This window comes from Heterodontus francisci, unplaced genomic scaffold (genome assembly GCF_036365525.1).
Source record: "Heterodontus francisci isolate sHetFra1 unplaced genomic scaffold, sHetFra1.hap1 HAP1_SCAFFOLD_735, whole genome shotgun sequence".
In the NCBI taxonomy this organism is placed as follows: Eukaryota; Metazoa; Chordata; class Chondrichthyes; order Heterodontiformes; family Heterodontidae; genus Heterodontus; species Heterodontus francisci.
This window is the reverse complement of record NW_027140978.1, coordinates 492,734-512,361: the sequence shown is the minus strand read 5'-3', so window position 1 is coordinate 512,361 and position 19,628 is coordinate 492,734. Positions and strand designations below refer to the sequence as shown.

Here is a 19,628-nt window from a genome sequence, read left to right as displayed (position 1 = left end):
TTAGATATCATCACTAATACACAGGTGATAATATTCCAGTTAATTGTTAAATTAGATATCATCACTAATACACAGGTGATAATATTCCAGTTAATTGTTAAATTAGATGTCATCACTAATACACAGGTGATAATATTCCAGTTAATTGTTAAATTAGATGTCATCACTAATACACAGGTGATAATATTCCAGTTAATTGTTAAATTAGATGTCATCACTAATACACAGGTGATAATATTCCAGTTAATTGTTAAATTAGATGTCATCACTAATACACAGATGATAATATTCCAGTTAATTGTTAAATTAGATGTCATCACTAATACACAGGTGATAATATTCCAGTTAATTGTTAAATTAGATGTCATCACTAATACACAGGTGATAATATTCCAGTTAATTGTTAAATTAGATGTCATCACTAATACACAGGGGATAATATTCCAGTTCATTGTTAAATTAGATATCATCACTAATACACAGGTGATAATATTCCAGTTAATTGTTAAATTAGATATCATCACTAATACACAGGTGATAATATTCCAGTTAATTGTTAAATTAGATATCATCACTAATACACAGGTGATAATATTCCAGTTAATTGTTAAATTAGATATCATCACTAATACACAGGTGATAATATTCCAGTTAATTGTTAAATTAGATTTCATCACTAATACACAGGTGATAATATTCCAGTTAATTGTTAAATTAGATGTCATCACTAATACACAGGTGATAATATTCCAGTTAATTGTTAAATTAGATATCATCACTAATACACAGGTGATAATATTCCAGTTAATTGTTAAATTAGATATCATCACTAATACACAGGTGATAATATTCCAGTTAATTGTTAAATTAGATGTCATCACTAATACACAGTGTATTATCTATTTAATTGTTAAATTGGACATGATAACTAAAACAGTGTCTAAAATATCCCACTTAATTTTGACGTTACATGTCATCCCTAATCCACAAGAGTTCCCCAAAAGCTGGTTTGGGAATTAGGGGTACACTTTTTATAGCAAGTTGGGGCTTCCCCACAACCTGGCACATGTGAACAGTTTTACAGAACTCCACCACATCTTTGTCGAGTTGTGGCCAGTCAAACTGCTGTCTTATGCAGGCTTGGGTTTTTCTGATGCCGACATGTCCAGCCATTGGAATTCCTGGGTTATTCTCTGTATTTCCTTATGGTACCTGGGCAGAACCACTATCTGGTGAACCACTGTCCACTCTTCATCCGCAGGTCTCTAAGGAGGTCTCCACTTCCTCATCGTCACCTCATTCTTTAAATAGTCACACTCTGGAACTCCCTCTGCTTCTGTTTAACTTTAGACTGTCTTTGCTAACTTTTTAAACATTGGGTCAGCTTGCTCAGCCTCGACCAAGGAAGATCTGTTTAACACATCCTTTTTGTCCTCTGAATTCCCAAAGAAGGTTTCAGATAACTAGATAGGAGGGTCATCAGTCTGCAGTGTCAGTTCATCCTCCTCTGATGGAGCTTGTTTGACCATGGACCATCACAACACAAAGGCAGGAAAAATGTCAGTGGCCTTCTCCTGTAACTGCTCTGTCTATCTCATCTATTTCAGTCTCTTGAAAACCACTGGAGAAGCTAGCACCTTCACCCTGACCAGATCATTACCCAGGAACAGGACCACCCTGTCTACAGGTAAATTAGGGACAATCCCCAGGGTTACCAGTCCTGAAACAAAGCTGCACTCTAGGTATATTCGATATGGAGTCCTGGGCATTTACCTTCCCCAATACTGTTGACTAATACTTGAGCGTTCGATGCCCTCTCTGGGGGAGAGTTCATGCATTTTCCCAGCAGGAGGGAATGGGTGGCCCCTTTATCCCAAGTATGGCTTTGGGCTTACTTGCTGCATTCGAGGGGTATTTGGTCACTTTTCCTTAGGATACAAAATCCTGCTATCTCGCAGGGATTTTCTTAAATTTTCCAGCACTCTCTGTGTTGGGCATACTGGGTCTTACTGCCACAGTTAAAGTCACAGCCTGGTCTTCTGTGTTTCCCATCAGGGCCCCATTTCCTGAACTGGTCTGGTGTATCCTGATTAATCCGACAGATTTTCACTGTAACGTCCAGCAGTCAGCTCGGAGGTGATTGTTACAGTGGAAACACACAGGCTTTTGGGCGTCACTCCTGTTCTCAGCATTGTCTGCTCTGGCCTAAGGAGGACCCGTTGTGTTTCCACCTCTCCCTTCTTGCTCATGGCTGCTTTACTTTATTCGTTCATGAGATGTGGGCGACGCTGGCTAGGCCAGCATTTATTACCCATCTGTAATTGCCCTGGAGAAGTAGTTGGTGATCTGTCTTCTTGAACCGCTGCAGTCCATGTCGGGTAGGTACACCCACAGTGCTGTCAGGAAGGGAGTTCCAGGATTTTGATCCAGCGACAGTGAAGGAACAGCGATATAGTTCTAAGTCAGGATGGTGTGTGACTTGGAGGGGAACTTGCAGATGGTACTGTTCCTATGAATTTGCTGCCCTGTCCTTCTAGGTGGTGGAGATCGCGGGTTGGAAGGTGCTGTCTAAGGAGCCTTGGTGCGTTGCTGCAGTGAATCTTGTAGATGGTACACACTGCTGCCTCTGTGCATTTATGGTGGAGGGAGTAAATGTTTGTAGATGGGGTGTGACAATCTGGAGCGTTGCTTTGTCCTGGATGGTGTCGAGCTTCTTGAATGTTGTTGGAGCTGCACACATCCAGGCAAGTGGAGAGTATTCCATCACACTCCTGACTTGTGCCTTGTAGATGGTGGACAGGCTTTGGAGAGTCAGGAGGTGAGTTACTCGCTGCAGAACTCCAAGCCTCTGACCTGTTCTTGTCACCACTGTATTTATATGGTTACTCCACAAGCAAATGGACCGCTGGGTGTAGCACTACCTAGAACTGTACTCCAGGGAGAATGTTGTCACTGAGACTGCCTTCAATGCAGCCCAGTCTCTGCCAGTCATGGTTGAGCTGGACGTACAGCCAACAAAATCGGAATCAGTGATGCCATTGATTCTCTAGCCAGCGGAAAAGCCCCTGGGAAGGACGGAATTACCCCTGAAATCATCAAGACTGCCAAGACTGCTATACTTTCAGCACTCTACGAACTGCTTTGCCTCTGCTGAGATGAGGTAGCAGTCCCACAGGACGTGCGCGATGCCAATATCATCACCCTCTAAAAGAACAAATGTGACCACGGTGACAGCAGCAACTACCGTGGAATCTCCTTGCTGAGCATAGTGGGGAACGTCTTCGCTCGTGTCGCCTTAAACAGGCTCCAGATGCTGGCTGAGCGTGTCTATCCTGAGGCACAGTGTGGCTTTCCAGCAAAGAGATCCAACATTAACATGCTATTCTCCCTTCGCCAGCTACAGCAGGAATGCCGTGAACAACAGATGCCCCTCTACGGTGTTTTCATTGATCTCACCAAAGCCTTTGACCTCGTCAGCAGACGTGGTCTCTTCAGACTATTAGAAAAGATTGGATGCCCACCAAAGCTACTAAGTATCATCACCTCGTTCCATGACAATATGAAAGGTAAAATTCAGCATAGCGGGGCCTCATTAGAACCCTTTACTTTCCTGAATGGCGTGAAACAAGGCTGTGTTCTCGCACCTACACTGTTTGGGATTTTCTTCTCCCTGCTGCTCTCACATGCGTTCAAGTCTTCAGAAGAAGGAATTTTCCTCCACACAAGATCAGGGGGCAGGTTGTTAAACCTTGCCCGTCTTAGAGCGAAGTCCAAAGTCCGAAAAGTCCTCATCAGGGAACTCCTCTTTCCTGAAGACGCTGCATTAACATCTTATACTGAAGAGTGTCTGCAGAGACTCATCGACAGGTTTGCAGCTGTCTGCAATGAATTTGGCCCAATCATCAGCCTCAAGAAAACGAATATAATGGGACAGGACGTCAGAAATGCTCCATCCATCAATATCGGCGACCATACTCTGGAAGTGGTTCAAGAGTTCACCTAACTAGGCTCAACTATCACCAGTAACCTGTCTCTCGATGCAGAATTAAACAAGCGCATGGGAAAGGCATCCACTGCTATGTCCAGACTGGCCAAGAGAGTGTGGGAAAATGGCGCACTGACACGGAACACAAAAGTCCAAGTGTATCAGGCCTGTGTCGTCAGTACCTTGCTCTATGGCAGCGAGACCTGGACAATGTATGTCTGTCAAGAGCGACGTCTCAATTCATTCCATCTTCACTGCCTCCGGAGAATCCTTGGCATCAGGTGGCAGGACCGTATCTCCACCACAGAAGTCCTCGAGGCGGCCAACATCCCCAGCATATACTAAGCCAGCGGCGCCTGAGATGGCTTGGCCCTGTGACCCACATGGAAGATGGCAGGATTCCCAAGGACACATTGTGCAGCAAACTCGTCACTGGTACCAGACCCACCGGCCGTTCATGTCTCCACTTTAAAGACGTCTGCAAACGCGACATGACGTCCTGTGACATTGATCACAGGTCGTGGGAGTCAGTTGCCAGCGATCGCCAGAGCTGGTGGGCAGCCATAAAGGCGCGGCTAAAGTGTGGTGAGTCGAAGAGACTTAGCAGTTGGCAGGAAAAAAGACAGAAGTGCAAGGAGAGGGCCAACTATGTAACAGCACCGACAACCAATTTTATCTGCTGCACCTGTGGAAGAGTTTGTCACTCTAGAATTGGCCTTTATAGCCATTCCAGGCGTTGTTTCACAAACCACTGACCACCTCCAGGCACTTATCCATTGTCTCAGAGACAAGGAGGCCAAAGAAGGAGTTCAGTTGCTGGTCCGTGGTAACCCCAGGATGTTGATAGTGGGGGATTCAGTGATGGTAATGCAAATGTATGTCAAGGGGAGATGGTTAGATTCTCTCTTGTTGGAGATGATCATTGCCCAGCACTTGTGTGGCGCGAATGTTACTTGCCACTTAGCAGCTCAAGCCTGGATATTGTCCTAGTGTTGCTTGTTTTCTACACGGACTGCTTCAGTATTTGAGGAGTCACCAATGGTGCTGAACATTGTGCAATAATCAGCGAACATCCCCACTTCTGACCTTATGATTGAAGGAAGGTCATTGATGAAGCAGCTGAAGACGGTTGGGCCAAGGACACTACCCTGAGGAACTCCTGCAGTGATGTCCTGGAGCTCAGATGATTGACCTCCAACTCTAATCCTGTTATATTTTTCAGGTTCACGTGCAAAATGGTTGGCACATGGTTTAGGATTTCGGCTTTCCTAGCTTTTGGATGGATAGTAATCCCTTACTGCTCAGTTCTGTACAGAAATGTAGTTAGGCCACACTTACAATATTGCGTGCAATTCTGGTCGCCACACTACCAGAAGGACGTGGAGGCTTTGGAGAGGGTACAGATGAGGTTTACCAGGATGTTGCCTGGTCTGGAGGGCATTAGCTATGAAGAGAGGTTGGATAAACTCGGATTGTTTTCACTGGAACGACGGAGGTGGAGGGGCGACATGATAGATGTTTTCAAAGTTATGAGTGGCATGGACAGAGTGGATAGTCAGAAGCTTTTTCCCAGGGTGGAAGAGTCAGTTACTAGGGGACATAGGTTTAAGGTGAGTGGGGCAAAGTTTAGAGGGGATGTGCGAGGCAAGTTCTTTACACAGAGGGTGGTGAGTGTCTGGAACTTGCTGCCGGGGGAGGTGGTGGAAGCAGGTACGATAGCGACGTTTAAGAGGCATCTTGACAAATACATGAATGGGATGGGAATGGAGGGATATGGTCCCTGGAAGTGCAGAAGGTTTTAGTTTAGGCAGGCATCAAGATCGGCGCAGGGTTGGAGGGCCGAATCGCCTGTTCCTGTGCTATACTGTATTTTGTACAATCCTCAACTCTTCAACGAATAGGGCATTTAACCTGCCCCAAGTTACTTCACTCTGGGTTAGGAAGGTACTGCCTCAAATGTGGACATTTTAATACTCCAGCAGTGAAAAACCCATTAAAACTTTATTGAAGTTTTTGAAGTTTTGCTAGGGAACCATTTGGTTCCCCATTCCCAATTTCCCAACTGTCTTTGGTTTTTGATCCCAGATGCGAGCCCCAAATTTATGTTACACTTCAGGTGAGGAGGGGTCGAAAGGCTCCCGTCTTGTCGCTCTCCTTGTTCGATGCCACAGGCTTTATTCCTTTTTAAATAGTGCATGTGTTTACCAATTCAGTGAGTGTTTAATACTTCAAGTGCTAGGATCATAAAAGAATCAATCAGGCAGGTTTTCTTTCGTTTAAACAAGAAAGAGGTTATTTTATTGTACTGAAAATCAAATACCGATTGAAGTAAAATAGTAAACTCTGCTTCAACTTTCATACACACACACACACACACACACACACACACACACACACACACACACACACACACACACACACACACACACACACACACACACACACACACACACACACACACACACGAATCACACGGACACACAAATAGGTTACAGAGTGATGGAGAATAGTTTGGGTTGGATTAGAGTCCAGAAGAAATAAAACTAATGTACAGTTTGTGGGGTCTTGTAATTCATTTTTCCTCTGACTGAATTCATGGTTCCAAAGTCTCTGCCTGGTAGAAGTGGACATGCAGCTGGTCCGCCTGGTTCAGGGGTTTCTTGGAGACAGTAATGCTCAGTGGCTTTCTTCCTCGGTCTCTGTAGCAATGGTGGACTTGGATGTTCTGCAGTCACAGACAGATTACAACATTTACAATGTTACCTGGGGAGAGAAAGAGAGCGTAAGACAGCCCAACCAGGGTCTTGCATGGGTTAGCTTGCAAAGCTTGTCTGCTGTGTGTAACAAAAAGTTACAAGTTTACATAGACTGGGGTAGGGGGGAGGGAGGCTGTCACATGGTCTATCAGTACCTTTCTTCCTTTAATGAGTTTCAAAGTCTAAGAATCCCAAGTCTCTCTCAAATTATATTGTAAATGTTTCTCCTGCAGGTACGTCTCCGCGAGTAAATGCTGCAAGATGGCTTTGAATGTCTTGCTAATGAGGGTGATCCCAGATAATCTACTCAATTGTTCAAAACATTGTCGTGGGTGGGAGCTTTGAAGACATACATCTCCACTTCGATGTCCTGGAATGTGAGGTATTTCAATGCAAATTGTGGTGGCCATCTTGACTACCAGCTTTTTAAATGTTAAATGCAGGATTCCAGCTGTCCAATTTCAAAGTTTAATGTTGGTTTCCAACCAGTGAATTAAAAATTCTCATTCAGCATAGCATGTTTTCTTGGCAGGAGGTATTAGAAAGGCGTGCTGCACTTCAAGATGTTAATACAAAAAGAATCCTGGTTGCTGTGGGAAATAAGAGTGGAAATTGTGAAGGAACGAACCATAGTTTTCCTTACACACAGGGATGGTGCCAAAGGACTGGAGAATTGTAAATGTTACACCATTGTCCTAAAAAGAGTGTAAGGACAAGCCCAGCAAATAGAGGACAGCCAGTTAAACCACGGTGCTGGGAAAGCTTTTAAAACAATAATCCAAAACAAAATTAACTGACTGGGACAAATGTGGATGAATTTAGCCTCACCAAAGCCTTGTTTCAATGCAGCAAGACACCCTTTCTCCTGTATTTCAATCCTCTCGCTATGAAGGCCAACATACCCGGGGACTGCTGGGTAGGGGAAAACTATTTATTTGGGCAGTTTTAAAATCTTTGTCTTTTGCGAGGAGCAGCCTTGATAGAACGGGGTGCGGAGCGGACTTTCAGCTGAGCGGTCAATTTCAGTAAGTTACAAGTTAATCCCTTTTTTGTTCCGGAGGACCGGGGACTGCTGGGTAGGGGAAAACTATTTATTTGGGCAGTTTTAAAATCTTTGTCTTTTGCGAGGAGCAGCCTTGATAGAACGGGGTGCGGAGCGGACTTTCAGCTGAGCGGTCAATTTCAGTGAGTTACAAGTTAATCCCTTTTTTGTTTCGGAGGACCGGGGACTGCTGGGTAGGGGAAAACTATTTATTTGGGCAGTTTTAAAATCTTTGTCTTTTGCGAGGAGCAGCCTTGATAGAACGGGGTGCGGAGCGGACTTTCAGCTGAGCGGTCAATTTCAGTAAGTTACAAGTTAATCCCTTTTTTGTTTCGGAGGACCGGGGACTGCTGGGTAGGGGAAAACTATTTATTTGGGCAGTTTTAAAATCTTTGTCTTTTGCGAGGAGCAGCCTTGATAGAACGGGGTGCGGAGCGGACTTTCAGCTGAGCGGTCAATTTCAGTAAGTTACAAGTTAATCCCTTTTTTGTTTCGGAGGACCGGGGACTGCTGGGTAGGGGAAAACTATTTATTTGGGCAGTTTTAAAATCTTTGTCTTTTGCGAGGAGCAGCCTTGATAGAACGGGGTGCGGAGCGGACTTTCAGCTGAGCGGTCAATTTCAGTAAGTTACAAGTTAATCCCTTTTTTGTTTCGGAGGACCGGGGACTGCTGGGTAGGGGAAAACTATTTATTTGGGCAGTTTTAAAATCTTTGTCTTTTGCGAGGAGCAGCCTTGATAGAACGGGGTGCGGAGCGGACTTTCAGCTGAGCGGTCAATTTCAGTAAGTTACAAGTTAATCCCTTTTTTGTTTCGGAGGACCGGGGACTGCTGGGTAGGGGAAAACTATTTATTTGGGCAGTTTTAAAATCTTTGTCTTTTGCGAGGAGCAGCCTTGATAGAACGGGGTGCGGAGCGGACTTTCAGCTGAGCGGTCAATTTCAGTAAGTTACAAGTTAATCCCTTTTTTGTTTCGGAGGACCGGGGACTGCTGGGTAGGGGAAAACTATTTATTTGGGCAGTGGCAGTACCCGAGACACTACACGTGTAGTGTCTCCCACCCACCCTCCTCCTCTAACCAAAAAAAAAGGACTCTAGGGTGTTGATAAGGTAAGCTTTTTATTTAAAACTTCAGTCCGTCGGATTGCTAAGCGAACAAGTTTTGACTTTTTTTTTTTGTTTGGTTTTTCAGTAGATTTATTGGGAATCTAGAATAGTGGGAATGGAGGTAAAGGCAGTTGTATGTTCCTCCTGCAGAATGTGGGAGGTAGGGGTCGCCAAGAGTGTCCCTGCTGACTGCATCTGTGGGAAGTGCACCCAACTCCAGCTCCTCGCAGACCGTGTTAGGGAACTGGAGCTGGAGCTGGATGAACTTCGGATCATTCGGGAGGCGGAGGGGATTATTGACAGGAGTTATAGGGAGGCAGTCACACCTCAGGTAAAAGAAGTAGGTAGATGGGTTACCGTCAGGGGAAGGAAAGGGAACCAGCAGGCAGTGCAGGGATCCCCTGTGGCCGTTTCCCTCAACAACAGGTATACCGTTTTGGATACTGTTGGGGGGGACGACTTACCAGGGGTAAGCAATGGGGTACAGGTCTCTGGCACAGAGTCTGTCCCTGTTGCTCAGAAGGGAAAAGGGAAGAGGAGCAGAGCATTAGTCATTGGGGACTCCATAGTTAGGGGAACAGATAGGAGGTTCTGTGGGAACGAGAGAGACTCACGGTTGGTGTGTTGCCTCCCAGGTGCCAGGGTACGTGATGTCTCCGATCGTGTTTTTGGGATCCTTAATGGGGAGGGGGAGCACCCCCAAGTCGTGGTCCACATAGGCACCAACGACATAGGTAGGAAGAGAGATGGGGATTTAAGGCAGAAATTCAGGGAGCTAGGGTGGAAGCTGAGAGCGAGAACAACCAGAGTTGTTATCTCTGGGTTGTTGCCTGTGCCACGTGCTAGCGAAGAGAGGAATAGGGAGAGAGAGGAGTTGAACACGTGGCTGCAGGGATGGTGTAGGAGGGAGGGTTTTGGTTTCCTGGATAATTGGGGCTCTTTCTGGGGTAGGTGGGACCTCTACAAACAGGATGGTCTTCACCTGAACCAGAGGGGTACCAATATCCTGGGGGGGAGATTTGTTAGTGCTCTTCGGGGGGGTTTAAACTAAATCAGCAGGGGAATGGGAACCTAAATTGCAGTGCCAGTGTACAGGCTGTTGAGAGTAGTGAGGTAGGGGATAAGGTTACAGGGACGCAAGAGGGCACTGGCAAGCAAGAACTTGGTTTAAAGTGTGTCTACTTCAACGCCAGGAGCATCCGGAATAAGGTGGGTGAGCTTGCAGCATGGGTTGGTAGCTGGGATCCTGATGTTGTGGCCATTTCGGAGACATGGGTAGAGCAGGGGCAGGAATGGATGTTGCAGGTTCCGGGATTTAGATGTTTCAGAAAGAACAGAGAAGAGGGTAAAAGAGGGGGGGGGTGTGGCATTGTTAATCAAGGAAAGTATTACAGCGGCAGAAAGGACGTTTGAGGACTCGTCTACTGAGGTAGTATGGGCCGAGGTTAGAAACAGGAGAGGAGAGGTCACCCTGTTGGGAGTTTTCTATAGACCTCAGAATAGTTCCAGAGATGTAGAGGAAAGGATAGCGAAGATGATTCTCGACAGGAGCGAGAGTAACAGGGTAGTGGTTATGGGGGACTTTAACTTTCCAAATATTGACTGGAAATACTATAGTTCGAGTACTTTAGATGGGTCTGTTTTTGTCCAGTGTGTGCAGGAGGGTTTTCTGACACAGTATGTGGACAGGCCAACCAGGGGCGATGCCACATTGGATTTGGTACTGGGTAATGAACCCGGCCAGGTGTTCGATTTAGATGTAGGTGAGCACTTTGGCGATAGTGATCACAATTCGGTTAGGTTTACCTTAGCGATGGGCAGGGACAGGTATGTACCGCAGGGCAAGAATTATAGCTGGGGGAAAGGAAATTATGACGCGATTAGGCAAGATTTAGGATGTGTAGGATGGGGAAGGAAACTGCAGGGGATGGGCACAAACGAAATGTGGAGCTTATTCAAGGAGCAGCTAATGCGTGTCCTTGATAAGTATGTACCTGTCAGGCAGGGAGGAAGTTGTCGAGCAAGGGAGCCGTGGTTTACTCAAGAAGTTGAAGCGCTTGTCAAGAGGCAGAGGGCGGCTTATGTTAGGATGAGACGTGAAGGCTCAGTTAGGGCGCTTGAGAGTTACAAGCTAGCCAGGAAGGATCTAAAGGGAGGGCTAAGAAGAGCAAGGAGAGGCCACGAGAAGTCATTGGCGGATAGGATCAAAGAAAACCCTAAGGCTTTCTATAGGTATATCAGGAATAAACGAATGATAAGAGTTAGAACAGGGCCAATCAAGGATAGTAGTGGGAAGTTGTGTGCGGAATCAGAGGAGATAGGGGAAGCGTTAAATGAATATTTTTCGTCAGTATTTACAGTAGAGAAAGAAAATGTTGCCGAGGAGATTACTGAGATACAGCCTACTAGGCTAGATGGGATTGAGATTCACAAGGAGGAGGTGTTAGCAATTTTGGAAAGAGTGAAAATAGATAAGTCCCCTGGGCCAGATGGGATTTATCCTAGGATTCTCTGGGAAGCCAGGGAGGAGATTGCAGAGCCGTTGTTGTTGATCTTCAAGTCGTCATTGTCGACAGGAGTAGTGCCGGAGGACTGGAGGATAGCAAATGTTGTCCCCTTGTTCAAGAAGGGGAGTAGAGACAGCCCTGGTAATTATAGACCTGTGAGCCTTACTTCGGTTGTGGGTAAAATGTTGGAAAAGGTTATAAGAGACAGGATTTATAATCATCTTGAAAAGAATAAGTTCATTTGCGATAGTCAGCACGGTTTTGTGAAAGGTAGGTCGTGCCTCACAAACCATATTGAGTTTTTCGAGAAGGTGACCAAACAGGTGGATGAGGGTAAAGCCGTGGATGTGGTGTATATGGATTTCAGTAAGGCGTTTGATAAGGATCCCCACGGTAGGCTATTGCAGAAAATACGCAAGTATGGGGTTGAAGGTGATTTAGAGCTTTGGATCAGAAATTGGCTAGCTGAAAGAAGACAGAGGGTGGTGGTTGATGGCAAATGTTCATCCTGGAGTTTAGTTACTAGTGGTGTACCGCAAGGTTCTGTTTTGGGGCCACTGCTGTTTGTCATTTTTATAAACGACCTGGATGAGGGTGCAGAAGGGTGGGTTAGTAAATTTGCGGATGACACGAAGGTCGGTGGATTTGTGGATAGTGTCGAAGGGTGTTGTAGGGTACAGAGGGACATAGATAGGCTGCAGAGCTGGGCTGAGAGATGGCAAATGGAGTTTAATGCGGAGAAGTGTGAGGTGATTCACTTTGGAAGGAGTAACAGCAATGCAGAGTACTGGGCTAATGGGAAGATTCTTGGTAGTGTAGATGAGCAGAGAGATCTTGGTATCCAGGTACATAAATCCCTGAAAGTTGCTACCCAGGTTAATAGGGCTGTTAAGAAGGCATATGGTGTGTTAGCCTTTAATAGTAGGGGGATCGAGTTTCAGAGCCACGGGGTCATGATGCAGCTGTACAAAACTCTGGTGAGGCCGCACCTGGAGTATTGCGTGCAGTTCTGGTCACCGCATTATAGGAAGGATGTCGAGGCTTTGGAGAGGGTGCAGAGGAGATTTACTAGGATGTTGCCTGGTATGGAAGGAAGATCTTACGAGGAAAGGCTGAGGGACTTGGGGTTGTTTTCGTTAGAGAGAAGGAGGAGGAGAGGTGACTTAATAGAGACATACAAGATAATCAGAGGGTTAGATAGGGTGGATAGTGAGAGTCTTTTCCTCGGATGAGGATGGCAAACACGAGGGGACATAGCTTTAAGTTGAGGGGTGAAAGATATAGGACAGATGTCAGAGGTAGTTTCTTTACGCAGAGAGTAGTAGGGGCGTGGAACGCCCTGCCTGCAACAGTAGTAGACTCGCCAACTTTAAGGGCATTTAAGTGGTCATTGGATAGACATATGGATGTAAATGGAATAGTGTAGGTCAGATGATCGGCGCAACATCGAGGGCCGAAGGGCCTGTACTGCGCTGTAATATTCTAATTCTAATTCGAATTCGAATACCATTTTCCTCCTTAACTGCCTGCTGAACCTGCATGTTTACTTTCAGCAACTGGTGCACAAGGACACCCAGGTCTCACTGCACCTCCCCCTCTCCAAAGTTATCGTCGTTCAGACAATCTGCCTTTCTGTTTTTGACACCAAAGTGGATAACTTCACATTTATCCACATGATACTGCATCTACCATGTATTTCCCACTCACTCAACCTGTCCACATCACACTGGAGCTTCTCTGCATCCTCCTCACAGCTCACCCTCCCACCCAGCTTTGTGTCATCTGCAAACTTGGATATATTACATTTGCTCTTACTGTTTGTTTCCTGTCTGCCAACTAGTTCTCTATCCATGTCAGTACCATACCCCCAATCCCATGGGATTTAACCTTTGCACGCTAATCTCCTGTGTGGGACCTTATTGAAAGCCTTATTAAAATCCAAATACAACACATCCACTCGTTCCCTCTTATCTATTCTATTAGTTACATCCTCAAAAATTCCAGTAGATTTGCCAAGCATGATTTCCCTTTCCTAAATCCATGCTGACTGTGTCCGATCCTGTCACTGTTTCCCAAGTGCTCTGTTATTACATATTTTATAATGGACTCTAGCATTTTCCCCACTACTGATGTCAGGATAACCCCTCTATAATTCACTGTTGTCTCTTTACCTCTTTTTTTAAAATAGTGAGGTTACATTGTCTACCCTCCAATCCATTGTAACTGTTCCAGGATAGAATTTTGAAGACTGACCAGCAATGCATCTACTATTTCTGGAGTCACTTGCTTAAGTGATCAGACCCACCGGCCGTCCATGTCTCCGTTATAAAGACGTCTGCAAACGCGACATGAAATCGTGTGACATTGATCACAAGTCGTGGGAGTCAGTTGCCAGCATTCGCCAGAGCTGGCGGGCAGCCATAAAGACAGGGCTAAATTGTGGCGAGTCGAAGAGACTTAGTAGTTGGCAGGAAAAAAGACAGAGGCGCAAGGGGAGAGCCAACTGTGCAACAGCCCCAACAAACAAATTTCTCTGCAGCACCTGTGGAAGAGCCTGTCACTCCAGAATTGGCCTTTATAGCCACTCCAGGCGCTGCTTCACAAACCACTGACCACCTCCAGGCGCGTATCCATTGTCTCTCGAGATAAGGAGGCCCAAAAGAAAAAGAAAGAACTTGCTTAAGTACTTTGGAATGTAGATTATCAGGCCCTGGGGATTTATCAGCCTTCAATCCCATCAATTTACCCAACACCATTTCCCTATTAATACTGATTTGTGTCCTCATTTGAGAAGAAAGAACCAAAGTATGTATTTAATTGTTCTGCCATTTCTTTGTTCCCTATTACTTCCAAACAGCATTTGATGAAGTGTCACTTAACAGGCTTGTCGATAAAGATAAAGCCCATGGAATAAAAGGGACAAAGTTGTCTGCATGACAGGAAGCAGAGAGAGGGGGTGAAAGGTTGTTGTTAGAACTGGAGGAAGTTTCCCCCAGGGGTCGTTACTAGGTCTGTAACTTTTCATGATCTATTTTAGCCACTTGGACTTGAGTGTAGATTAGAGATACAGCACTGAAACAGGCCCTTCGGCCCACCGAGTCTGTGCCGACCATCAACCACCCATTTATACTAATCCTACACTAATCCCATATTCCGACCACATCCCCACCTGTCCCTATATTTCCCTACCACCTACCTATACTAGGGGCAATTGCTAATGGCCAATATACCTATCAACCTGCAAGTCTTTGGCATGTGGGAGGAAACCAGAGCACACGGAGGAAACCCACGCAGACACAGGGAGAACTTGCAAACTCCACACAGGCAATACCTAGAATTGAACCCGGGTTGCTGGAGCTGTGAGGCTGCGGTGCCAACCACTGCGCCACTGTGCCGCCCTGTAAATAGCACAATTGTAAATTTTACACTTGCCACAAAACCTGGAAGTGTATTGCACAATGAGGATGATATTGACAGACATCAAGTGGATATAGACAGACTGATGGAATGGACGTACACATGGTAGATAAACATTAACAGAAACGCAAAATGATACATTTTTCATAGGATGGACAGGAGAGGCAATGGAAAATAAAGGGTGTAATTTTAATGGGGGTGCAGCAGAAGTTTGGATGCATGTGAATAATTCTATGGCAGGGCATGCAGATAAGATTGTTAAAAATGACATGCTGTGTGACTGTTACAAAGACAAACTATCCCTCCTTGTCTTTCACAGACGTACTGGAGCCTGTTACAATGTTGGTGTCTTCCTCCCACACCTCTCCACAGTCGTCCAGCCAGAAGGAACTACTATTACCTTCTTATTATTTCATGGTAAGTGGGCGCCGCTGCCTGGGCCAGCATTCATTGCCCATCGCTAATTGCTCTTGAGAAGGTGGTGGTGAGCTGCCTTCTTGATCCAACTGGTGCAGGTACACCCACAGTGCTGTTAGGAAGGGATTTCCAGGATTTTGACCCAGTGAGAGTGAAGGAACAGCGATATAGTTCCAAGTCCGGATGATGTGTGACTTGGAGGGGAACTTGCAGTGGTGATGTTCCCATGCATCACTGCCCTTGTCCTTCTTTGTGGTAGAGGTCGCGGGTTTGGAAGGTACTGTTTAAGGAGCCTTGGTGCGTTGCTGCAGTGCATCTTGTAGATGGTACACACTGCTGCCCCTGTGTGCTGGTGCTGGAGGGAGTCAATGACACGCCAACTACAATCAATCAATCAAGCAGGGCTGCTTTGTCCTGGATGGTGTTGAGTTCCTGGAATGCTGTTGGAGCTTCACCCATCCAGGCAAGTGGGGAGTATTCCATCGCACTCCTGATTTGTGCCTTATAGATGGTGGAAAGGCTTTGGGGAGTCAGGAAATGAGTTACTCGCCTCAGGATTCCTAGCCTCTGACCTGTTGTAGCTGCAATTCAGCTTCTGTTCAATAATAACCCCTAGAATGTTGATAGTAGAGGATTCAGTGATGATAACGCCATTGACTGTCAAGGGGAGATGGTTAGATTCTCTCTTATTGGAAATGTTCGTGTCCTGGCACTTTTGCAGCATGAATGCGACTTGCCACATATCAGTTTTGGGTGCATCTTGGTTTGCAAGTACGTAGTTCCTTGGAAGTGGCAACACAGGTAGACAGCGTGGTGAAGAAGCCATTTGGCTTGCCTTCATCGGTCGAGGCATTGAGTACAAGAGTTGGGACGTTATGTTACAGTTATACATAACGTTGGTTGGGCCGCATTTGGAGTACTGTGTGCAGTTCTGGTCGCTGCACTACAGTAAAGATGTGATGAAGCTAGAGAGGGTTCAGAAATGATTCACAAGGATGTTGCCTTGTTTGGAGGGCTTGAGTTATAGATAGAGATTGGATAGGCTGGGTCTGTTTTCCCTGGAGCGAAGGAGGCTGAGAGGGGACATGTTAGAGGTATATAAAATTCTGAGAGGCATAGATAAAGTAGTTGGCCAGAGTCTGCTTCCATGGTGGGGGCGACTAAATCTAGACGGCATAGAATTAAGGTGAGAGGGACGAGGTTTAAAGGGGATCAAAGGGGTAAATTTTTCACACAAAGAATAGTGGGTATCTGGAATGAGCTGCCTGAGGAGGTGGTGGAGGCAGGAACAGTAGCGACAGTTAAGAGGCATCTGGACAGGTACTTGAATGAGCAAGGCATAGTAAGATATGGAATTAATGCAGGCAGGTGGAATTAGTATAGATAGGCATCATGGGGTGACTAAATCTGAGGGGGGAGCTGATAGAAGTATAAAAAATTATGAGGTGCATAGATAGGAAGAAACTTTTTTTTTCCCCCTTGGCGCAAGTGTCAATAGCCAGGGGGTAGAGATTTACAGGAAGGGGCAGGAGATTTAGAGGGGAATTGAGTAAAACAAATTCACCCAGAGGGTGGTTGGAATCTGGACCACACTGCCTGAAGGGATGGTAGAGGCAGGAACCCTCATAACATTTAAAAAGTATTTGGAGAAGCACTTGAAATACCATAGCATACAAGGCTATGGGCCAAGTGCCAGAAAATGTGATTAGAATGGATAGGTGCTTGATGGCCAGCATGGATATGATGGGCCGAAGGGTCTGTCTATAGTCTGTATAACTCTATGGCTGTACAAAATGAGTGGAGTTGAAGGAGAAGTTGATCAATGTGTGAACAATTTCAGCCTGGCGGAGGAGGGTGGTAGTGGATGGGGACTGGATGGGCCTCTGTTCAAGGAAGAAGCAGAGAACCCTAAGACCGTCCTGGTGGGGGATGGAAGGTGCAGATACATTGGACGTCCATCATGAAGAGGAACTGGAAATTGTCAAAATGACGTAGTGCGTCCGAAGAGTCGCGGATGTAGGTGGAAAGAAACTGGACGAGGGGAGAAAAAATCGACTCAAGATAGGAAGTAATAAGTTCAAGTGGGGCAGGAACAGGCTGAAACAATGAGTCTGCTGGGATTGTCCTGTTTGTGGATTTTAGGAAGGAGGTAGAAGTGGGTTGCCCGTGGTTGTGGGACTGTGAGGTTGGAAGCTGTAGCGGGAAGATCTCCAGAGGAGATGAGGTCAGTTACAGTCCTGTGGACAGCAGCTTGATGTTCGCTGGTGGGTTCATGGTCGAGAGGGAAGTAGGAAGAAGTGTCTGAGAGTTGATGCTGAGCCTCTGCAAGGTAGCAGTCGGTACGCCGGACAACAACAGCACCATCCTTGTCTGCAGGTTTGATCACAATGTCGGGATTAGACTTGAGAGAACGGAGTGCAGCAAGTTCAGAGGGGGACAGACTAGAGTGAGTGAGGGGAGCAGAGAAATTGTGATGGCTGATGTTTCACCGACATTTCTCAATGAAACGATCTAAAGTGGGTAAGAGGCCAGAGGGAGGGGTCCAGGTGGAGGCAAAATACTTGAGCTGGGTGAGTGGGTCCACTAGTCGGGGTGGGTGTAGGACTCCTGGTCAAGGAAGTGAGGCAGGAGGTAATGACGATGGAAAAGAGATCAACGGCATGCCGAGCGTGAATTTAATTGAGGTGGGAGTGTAAGGGGATATAACTGAGTCCTTTGCTAGGTACAGATCATTAGGTGACAGAGGGGGGGAAGGTGCACCTGTTTAAGAATAAGGGGTCACCCATTTAAGACAGAGATGAGGAGACATTGTTTCATCTCAAAGGGTCGAGAGTCTTTGGAATTCTCTTCCTCAAAAGGCAGTGGAAGCAGAGAATTTGAAATTTTTAAATGCAGAACTGGATAGATTTTTGATCAGCAAGGGAGTGAAAGGTTACCGGGGGTAGATGGAAATGTGAAATAATCAGTTCAGCCAGGAACTTATTGAATGGTGGAGCAGGCTCGAAGGGCCGAGTGGCCTACTCCTGCTCCTACTTCGTGTGTTCATATATAAATATATGTTGTTGTTGTTATTGATGGCTTTGGAACAGCTCTGTATACTCACCCCAGCCTGAAAAACAATCTATTTTCTGTGCCTTAGCCAATTGGATGTTCACACAACCACTGCCACTTTGATCATTGGGTTCAGTTTTCCGAAGAAGTCGATTAAATCGCTCTTGATCAAACACCTTCTGAAAGTTTATATACATAACACCAGCTGTACAACCCTCATCAATCCCCTATATTACTCCATCAAATAAATCCTTCAAGCTTGTTAGATACAATTATGTCTTTAACATGTTCATGGTAGTTGACATTTATAAACCCTTGTTTTTCAAAACAGCAGGTATCTGTATCCTGGTTGATGGTTGAAATTTCCCCACCAGGGACGTTAAACTGACTGGTCAGTAAATACAGGGCTTAGTCCATATCTCCTTTTTTTAAACAATGTCTAACATTTACAACCATCCAGTCTCCTGTCATCACTCCAATATCCAAGAAGTATTGGAAGCTCCTGGCCAGTGCCTCTGTTATTTGCACCTTTCCTTCCCTCAACAACTCTCATACCTCCCATGCAGACCATGTAAATGTTCTGCTTTATTGTGGTACAAAAAGGGTTGGATTGAACCTGTTTGTTCAGTGACTGTAATTAATGTAATCCATGGACACTAATTGCGTCACTGGAGGGTTTCCTTCTTCTATTAATACAGGACTCCTTTTAATGTGTTCTTCCATCATGTCTGCAGGAGAATCACCCCCGGCACTAACAGGGATCAGCAGCTCTAGCGAAATGGAGAGGATAGATCAGAATCTCAGAATAGATTGGAATGTTACAACAATGGACAGGAGATTATCCCATTGGTTTGATTATCTTACTGCGGATTATTATTGGATAACATTGGCGCATCGGATCCACTGGGCACTGCTGCTGATTCAACACATTTATTATCCCATCCTCGCTATTGTTGGTGTCCCTGGTAAGTCTCTCTATCCAGCTATTAATTCTAGAAACCATGATTAACTGTTTTACTGTTCTTAACAACGACCACATTCAAAATATCGTCCTCCATGTGAGCCCATTTGCTGCATAAACTCTGGTCTGTGTCTTTGTCAAATCTACTATACCAATGCTGTCCTGGTTACTCTCCCTGTTACAAACCACCATAAACCACAGTCTGTACAAAACTCTGCTGTCCATATCCTAATTCACACTAAATCTCATTCACGCAACATCCCTGAGCTCAGTGACCTACATTGTTTTTTGTAGGATAGTATACAAAAAGAAATAAATGGGGTGTGGAAGAAGGGTACCACAATAATTATGGGTGACTTTAATCTGCATGTAGATTGGGCAAATCA

General features: G+C 45.6%; 1 long non-coding RNA gene across 1 annotated transcript; it reads left to right on the top strand.

Annotated features, from left to right (window-relative positions):
- The first annotated feature begins 1,605 nt into the window (after positions 1 to 1,605).
- On the top strand, positions 1,606 to 19,104 carry LOC137361649 (uncharacterized). The gene is made up of 4 exons (XR_010972316.1): positions 1,606 to 1,687; positions 6,975 to 7,123; positions 15,133 to 15,230; positions 19,016 to 19,104. It is a non-coding gene; the product is annotated as an uncharacterized lncRNA (long non-coding RNA).
- Positions 19,105 to 19,628: the final 524 nt, after the last annotated feature.